The sequence below is a fragment of the Diplotaxodon limnothrissa genome, linkage group LG6, assembly GCF_057381915.1.
Source record: "Diplotaxodon limnothrissa isolate DT_005_m linkage group LG6, D_limnothrissa_male_GT1.1, whole genome shotgun sequence".
Classification (NCBI taxonomy): domain Eukaryota; kingdom Metazoa; phylum Chordata; class Actinopteri; order Cichliformes; family Cichlidae; genus Diplotaxodon; species Diplotaxodon limnothrissa.
The window spans coordinates 4,485,421-4,492,398 of NC_140601.1; the positions used below are offsets into that span (position 1 = coordinate 4,485,421).

The following is a 6,978-nucleotide window of genomic DNA, read 5'->3' on the forward strand; positions in this document are numbered from 1 at the left end:
CTGCACACAGAGCCCTGACACACGTGGGTTGATGGTAATACCTGAAACTAGTACACTGATACTATAATCTAAAATGCACAATAATTCTAAACAAGGACACTCAACAGCCCTCATTCTTACTTCTATTTTTTTTTTTTTTTACTTTCATCATTCATCTTGATATCTCAATAAAACATCTTCTAGTAAAAGTGTTCAAAATAATGTATTTAGATCATTAGGATCTTTAGTTTGTACCATCTGTGTGCAAGTGGACAGCTGCCCTGACATGTCCGGGCATAAAATGGAAGGCAAGGAATAAATCTGGCCTCAAGCACTTGTGAAGGTCTATGAGATCATAGTCCAACATGTGTTAAACAAGAATATCATAAATTTTAGAAAAAGCTAGAGAGGCAAGGTTGAGATAGTTTGGAAATAAGCAGAGAAAGGACAGTTGTTACGGTAAATATGGAGCTGCCAGACAAAAGGAAACGAGGAAGACCACAGAGGAAATTCGTGAATGGCGTGAAGAAGGACATGGAGAAGGTTGGTGTGACAGAGAAGGATCCTAGGGATAGGGTGAGATGGAGGCAGATAAGCCACTCTAGTGACCTAAAGTGAGCAGCCAAAAGACGAGGACAAAGTAAATAAATCCATCAAAACATGTTAAACATATTTACGTTAGATTTAAATACCTCAGCTCGTCCTGTGATGGCCGGCATCTGGTGGGGTCAGCTGCCCGTGGCCTCTGGGTCTCTGGGGTACTTCTGTTTTTTGTTTTGTTTTGTTTTCTGGTTAGTTATTTTTTGTCTTTGAGGTGCTATTTATTTTTTTAGTGTGTTTCATTAAAGATGCAGCAGTTGAAGACCTAGTGTGCTCATGTGTGCTTTGTTATTTTTTTCACTTCCCCACCTTTTTTGTATCTCACTTTCTGTCCCTTTTCTTTTCCTCCTCCTTCTTCTCTCTTTTACCACCTGTCAGCTCTGGCTTTATATAACTACACAGAAAATAATTTAAATAATTATATAAAATAGATGTATAAAGAAAAAAGAGGGACCTATAGAGAGTCTATAGCACTCCTCTTGGCAAAGCAAATGTGTTTGGTAGAACAAAGCATTCAGACCATGAGTCTGCTTGCTAAAACTACTGGATACAACGGGTTAAAAATAAATAAATAAATGATCACCTATAATTTCGGACGATCTGATTTCCTCGTGTCAGCATTGTTCCCACATCATCATAATTAATGTTGTTCCAGGTTCAACATTGCAAGTGACCAATCACCTTCTTGTGACGTCATTCCTTTGCGACTTCGAAATACCCGCCTTCGAGTATTTCGAAATACAAGTGAAGAAGCGAAAAACCGCCGCCTGTCCGCCGAATTTGAAGTCAATTCGCCTGTCCGCCGAATTTGAAGTCAATTTAGGATACTTTCCTTTAATAAACGGTAAGCATTATACATATGTTCCTCACTTGGCTTGCTGTTTGTTTGCTAGCGATAGGCTACTTGACAACAGCATTAGCTAACCAGTGTTCTCTAGACCAGCGTTCCCCAACTTTTTGGGTGTTTCGTGGCCCGGGGGTTGGGTCAGGCAAAATTGCAGTAGCTTCCCTGATCATTTTACAAACATAAGTGAAGAGAATCTGGACTAAAAGGCCTAGACTTATGGTTGTGTGCTGAATCTATGAATCAAACTATCACCTGGAAACATAATTAACTGGTCCATAGCTGTGAAACTGGACATGAGTTCTTGATTCTATGGAGATTAACAGTAATCCAGAAATTTACAAATTTGTCCCAGGGATATCGCGTAGATGTTGTCCCTGGGACATCGCGTAAATGTTGTCCCTGGGACATCGTGTAGATGTTGTCCCTGGGACATCATGTTAAAGTTGCCAGAGACATACCATATGAAAGTTTAGCTTCTTTTAGCCCCTGTTTGTTTTATATTATTTTATATATATATTTTTTTTAATATTATATTTAATATTTACATTGTATTGCAAAAAACCCCAAAACAAGTTAAAATGAATTAATGAATATTGACTAATTAAACCTTCGTTATTTTTCCACCAGAAATGGACGACATAATTAGAAGAAGTGTTCTGAATGATGAAAAAAAAAGAACTGGAAAAGACACACAACTTTGTGTGCATGTGTCACAATGCCAGGAGGACCCATTCATTGTTGTGTTAGAAAAATTGAACTCATTAACCCTTCATGGACATTATAAATGTTTAAATGTTGCCTCAGGTAAAGACAGGAAAAGAGACTATTACAAATTCAACTGCATCAGAGCTGGGGAAAAAAGTCGAAACAGCTACAGAGCAGTGGGCTGTAAGGCCTATGTTTCATTTAAAGTACTCAAATGTTGGAAAGACCACACAGTCATCGTGCAGCGTACATATGATAAGCATGATGGGCATGATCCTTCGGACCCAAAAGACGCACATTTCAACAATATTTCCAGTGATTTGAGGAGGAAGATTGAGGAACTGCTTTCCCTTGGAACTAAGCCAGCCATCATACTAACCGAATGTCATAAATGGGCCAAAGAACATGGACACAGAGATCTTCACAACAGAGAGCATTTTGTCACACCACGTGACATTGACAGTGTTAGAACCTGCATGATGAGGAAGAAGCACTTTAACTGTGGAGACAGTCAATGTGTACATACCTTACTTAATGGAAAACATCAAGAACATGTTCTCTTCTATCAACCATACACATCTGACCAAGAACTAATGATTGTTTTGCAGACACCTGTAATGAAATCAAACATGGAGAACTATGCAAAACAGTTAGTATTTGTTGACACCACGCACTGCGTTAACCAGTATTTATTTCCCTTATTCACACTTGTTGTAAGAGATGATCATGGGCATGGAGTCCCTGTGGCCTATGCTATTGTCAGCAACGAAAGTCAGAAAACCCTGGAAACTGTTCTTGGAATAGTTTGTGAGCATTTCCCAACTTCCCCGAGGTAAATAATACATTGACAGCTATTAATTTTGAAATAATTCCTTTTCAAAAAAGTTATAACATGCCAGAATCTAATGCTATAGCTGCAGCATGGGCTGCAAAAAACTTTCCTTTCCAGTTGTTAAAGTTATTCGAAGAAGAAGAAAAAAAAAAAAAAAGAACAAAAAGAATTAGATTAACAAAGAAATGTTTGTTTGTTTTTACCCCCCCCGAGAAAAAAAAAAAAAACAGAGCAACCAAAGCAAAGCATTACTGCTGAAATGGTTCAATCTACAAAAAAAATTGAGATTTTACCATCCTGCCTCTAAGGCTTTAAAAACTGAATAGGCAAAAATGTAAACATTACTTATATAGGTTAAAGCTATAGTTTTCAGTACCATTATGACATGCACTCCACATGAGTTCCCATCCTGTTGATGTGGGTGGCTCACATGTGACAAGGTCCACTCTCCAGCGCAGCCTCTTGCTGAAGCAAATGAGCTGAGAGATCGCAGTTATTACAAATAAAAAGCATATAGAGAAATCAATAACCACGTTCGGTAATGATTTCAATTAAATTAAATATGTTATGTTAAATATGTTAATTAATTACCTCCAGTTTTTCAACACCGCACTTTTTCTGACCTCCGACTCGCCAAATGAATTCATATAGACTATGGTCCTCTTGGGTATGTCACAAAACTGTTTTGTAAAAAGATGGATATGGTAGGCTTGGGCCTTGAGCTTTCCTAATGAGGGACACTGAAAAGTATCATGCACTAGAGAGAGTGCAAAATCTGTGCAACTTACAAACAAGGTCCAGTGGCTGCCGTTTTCCAGACAGGCTCCAATCAATTTCTCATACATCTGAAAGATGTTTTTCTGGAAATAAAAATAATGTGACAAGTATGTTTTTCTGTCAAGAATGACACTGCAAAACTGCAAAAGCTTGTCAGGTGAGACTTGTAATTAATTCTGCAGATACACAAACATATAGAAAGTGTCATTTTTGGTTTACATTAATTAATTTCTATAGTGTGTACAAAACAAATCAAGACCACAGACTCAACACGCACCACTCAATTTTTGGTGTTCTTTATCAGTTGGCCAAGACAGAAATGTTTTAATCTGTGTGCATTGCTTTTGAAGAAGTCTTTACACAGAAAAGGTTTCAGAAAGGTATTTTTCAGGTTCTTCTGACAAGGCTTCAATTTTGGAAAATGCTGTTTGTTTATAGTGGCAACTTATAAACCCTTTGTGATAAGAACATAGTTACCACAGTCCAAGTCATACCTTCAAAAAGTATGCACTTTGTGCTCTTGTGGACCCATCCAAAATTTTTCCAGTGATTTGGCTTGGTATTGGATAAATGTGAGGGAAATTCTATAAAAATAACATAAATACACCTATGTTTTCAAATACATTACAAAAAACGTAAACATGCTATGTCATTATGATCAAACAAGCTTTTCAACATACCTCACACTGCAAATAGATTAGGCCATCTATTACCTTATAAAGCAAATAAATAAATACATATAAATAAAAACAGAACTAAGGAATACGATTCATTAAGTAAATTGTACAATAAAGTGTATTTAAAGCAGAATTTAACATTAGTTTTATGACAACATAAAAGGATTTTTATGTCAAGAGGTACCTCATCTGAAATGTTAGTCTGGTCAAACAGGGATTTCAAACTTGAAATACCAATAGAGTTTGGTCCAGCTACTCCCACAAGGTAATCTGTGAGAAAGCATATGCTGTAGTCAACAGATATCATTTTCTTTTTGCATGCTGCAACCATCATCCATTTCAGTCTTCTAGGAGCTTTGTCTGGTTGTAGTTCTTTTTTCTCCTCCTCATCTATTAATTAAATTGTTTTCTGACCTTCCTAACTGTTTCCGACCTGTCTTCCCAATGTGATGTTTAAGCAATATATGTATGGTCAGAAGGGGGTGAAATTTTCATTGCAGTTGTACGTGTAACATTGCATGTGATAATAAAAGGCTTGATTGGTTGATTATTCAACATGAGTTGACATTTACCTGACATTGTGAAGGAGTCACAGTTTCTGTAAGGGTGTAAGAACATAACATGTGGATTTGTTACACTTCTTTTTCACAAGTTAATAACAATCAATAATTTTCATTCCATTATTTACAAGCTATCACACGATGTCCCAGGGACAACATTTACACGATGTCCCAGGGACAACATTTACACGATGTCCCAGGGACAACAATTACACGATGTCCCAGGGACAACATTTACACGATGTCCCAGGGACAACAATTACACGATGTCCCAGGGACAACAATTACACGATGTCCCAGGGACAACATTTACGCGATGTCCCAGGGACAACATCTACACGATGTCCCAGGGACAACATTTACACGATGTCCCAGGGACAACAATTACACGATGTCCCAGGGACAACATTTACACGATGTCCCAGGGACAACATCTACACGATGTCCCTGGGACAACATTTACACGATGTCCCAGGGACAACATTTACACGATGTCCCAGGGACAACATCTACACGATGTCCCAGGGACAACATTTACACGATGTCCCTGGGACAACATTTACACGATGTCCCAGGGACAACAATTACACGATGTCCCAGGGACAACATCTACACGATGTCCCAGGGCAAATTCTACATGATGTCCCAGGGACAACATTTACACAATGTCCCAGGGACAACATTTACGCGATGTCCCTGGGACAACATTTACGCGATGTACCAGGACAAATTTGTAAATTTCTGGATTACTGTTAATCTCCATAGAATCAAGAACTCATGTCCAGTTTCACAGCTATGGACCAGTTAATTATGTTTCCAGGTGATAGTTTGATTCATAGATTCAGCACACAACCATAAGTCTAGGCCTTTTAGTCCAGATTCTCTTCACTTATGTTTGTAAAATGATCAGGGAAGCTACTGCAATTTTGCCTGACCCAACCCCCGGGCCACGAAACACCCAAAAAGTTGGGGAACGCTGGTCTAGAGAACACTGGTTAGCTAATGCTGTCGTCAAGTAGCCTATCGCTAGCAAACAAACAGCAAGCCAAGTGAGGAACATATGTATAATGCTTACCGTTTATTAAAGGAAAGTATCCTAAATTGACTTCAAATTCGGCGGACAGGCGAATTGACTTCAAATTCGGCGGACAGGCGGCGGTTTTTCGCTTCTTCACTTGTATTTCGAAATAATCGAAGGCGGGTATTTCGAAGTCGCAAAGGAATGACGTCACAAGAAGGTGATTGGTCACTTGCAATGTTGAACCTGGAACAACATTAATTATGATGATGTGGGAACAATGCTGACACGAGGAAATCAGATCGTCCTATAATTTCTGTAAATCTTACATGAAACTGGTCAGCTGTAGAAAATATGAGCTACACAAAACTGAAAGAAGTCCCAGTCACACACTTGTTTTCCCCACTGTGGACAGTCTTTACCCTTCAAGCTTGAGTCCTCTTGGTCAGGTTACTGAGTGGGAGAAGCCACAGAACAGAAAAGAGGTACAAATGTTTGAAACACACATATTTTAAAAAGTCACAAAGAAAACTCCATAAAGTTACAATTAAAGAACTTTTTCCCACAAGCGTTTGATGAATTCTAGAGTCTTTACCTTACAATATAAATCCAATTAAACTGAAGAGAACTGAACTCAGCATGGTGGCACAGTGGTTAGCACTGTTGCTGCAGGACGGCGCTCTTCTGGACAGCGATCTTGATGTTAATCCTGGGAGTAGCTGGAGCTACTCACCCAAGTAATCGAAGCACTTGGGGCAGTGCTTCGATTACCTGGGTGGGGGAGCACTGTTGCCTTCACCCTCCACATCTTCTCAAGCTTTCAGCCCTTGGTATTTCTCAAGTTTCTCATTTTCCTTCCTTGTGATGAAGGAAGGATGTATAGCTACATCTTCCTCTGCTTGTCCACCACGACTATTCTTTATTATCTCCAGTCTTGATCCATCCCTCAAGACTGTAAGACCAGACTAACCAACCTGCACTAC

The 6,978-nt window shown here is 38.9% G+C and overlaps 1 long non-coding RNA gene across 3 annotated transcripts; it reads right to left on the reverse strand.

The window, feature by feature from the left end:
* Positions 1-3,265: 3,265 nt before the first annotated feature.
* On the reverse strand, positions 3,266-5,169 carry LOC146629965 (uncharacterized). 3 transcript variants are annotated; one of them, XR_014906248.1, is made up of 7 exons: positions 4,990-5,169; positions 4,602-4,687; positions 4,421-4,453; positions 4,235-4,324; positions 3,752-3,823; positions 3,555-3,643; positions 3,266-3,442 (listed from the first exon to the last, which is right to left on the reverse strand). It is a non-coding gene; the product is annotated as an uncharacterized LOC146629965 (long non-coding RNA). The 3 variants fall into 3 exon arrangements; XR_014906249.1 differs by having other exon boundaries at positions 3,266-3,428; positions 4,602-5,169; XR_014906247.1 differs by having other exon boundaries at positions 4,602-5,169.
* Between the last annotated feature and the right edge of the window lie 1,809 nt (positions 5,170-6,978).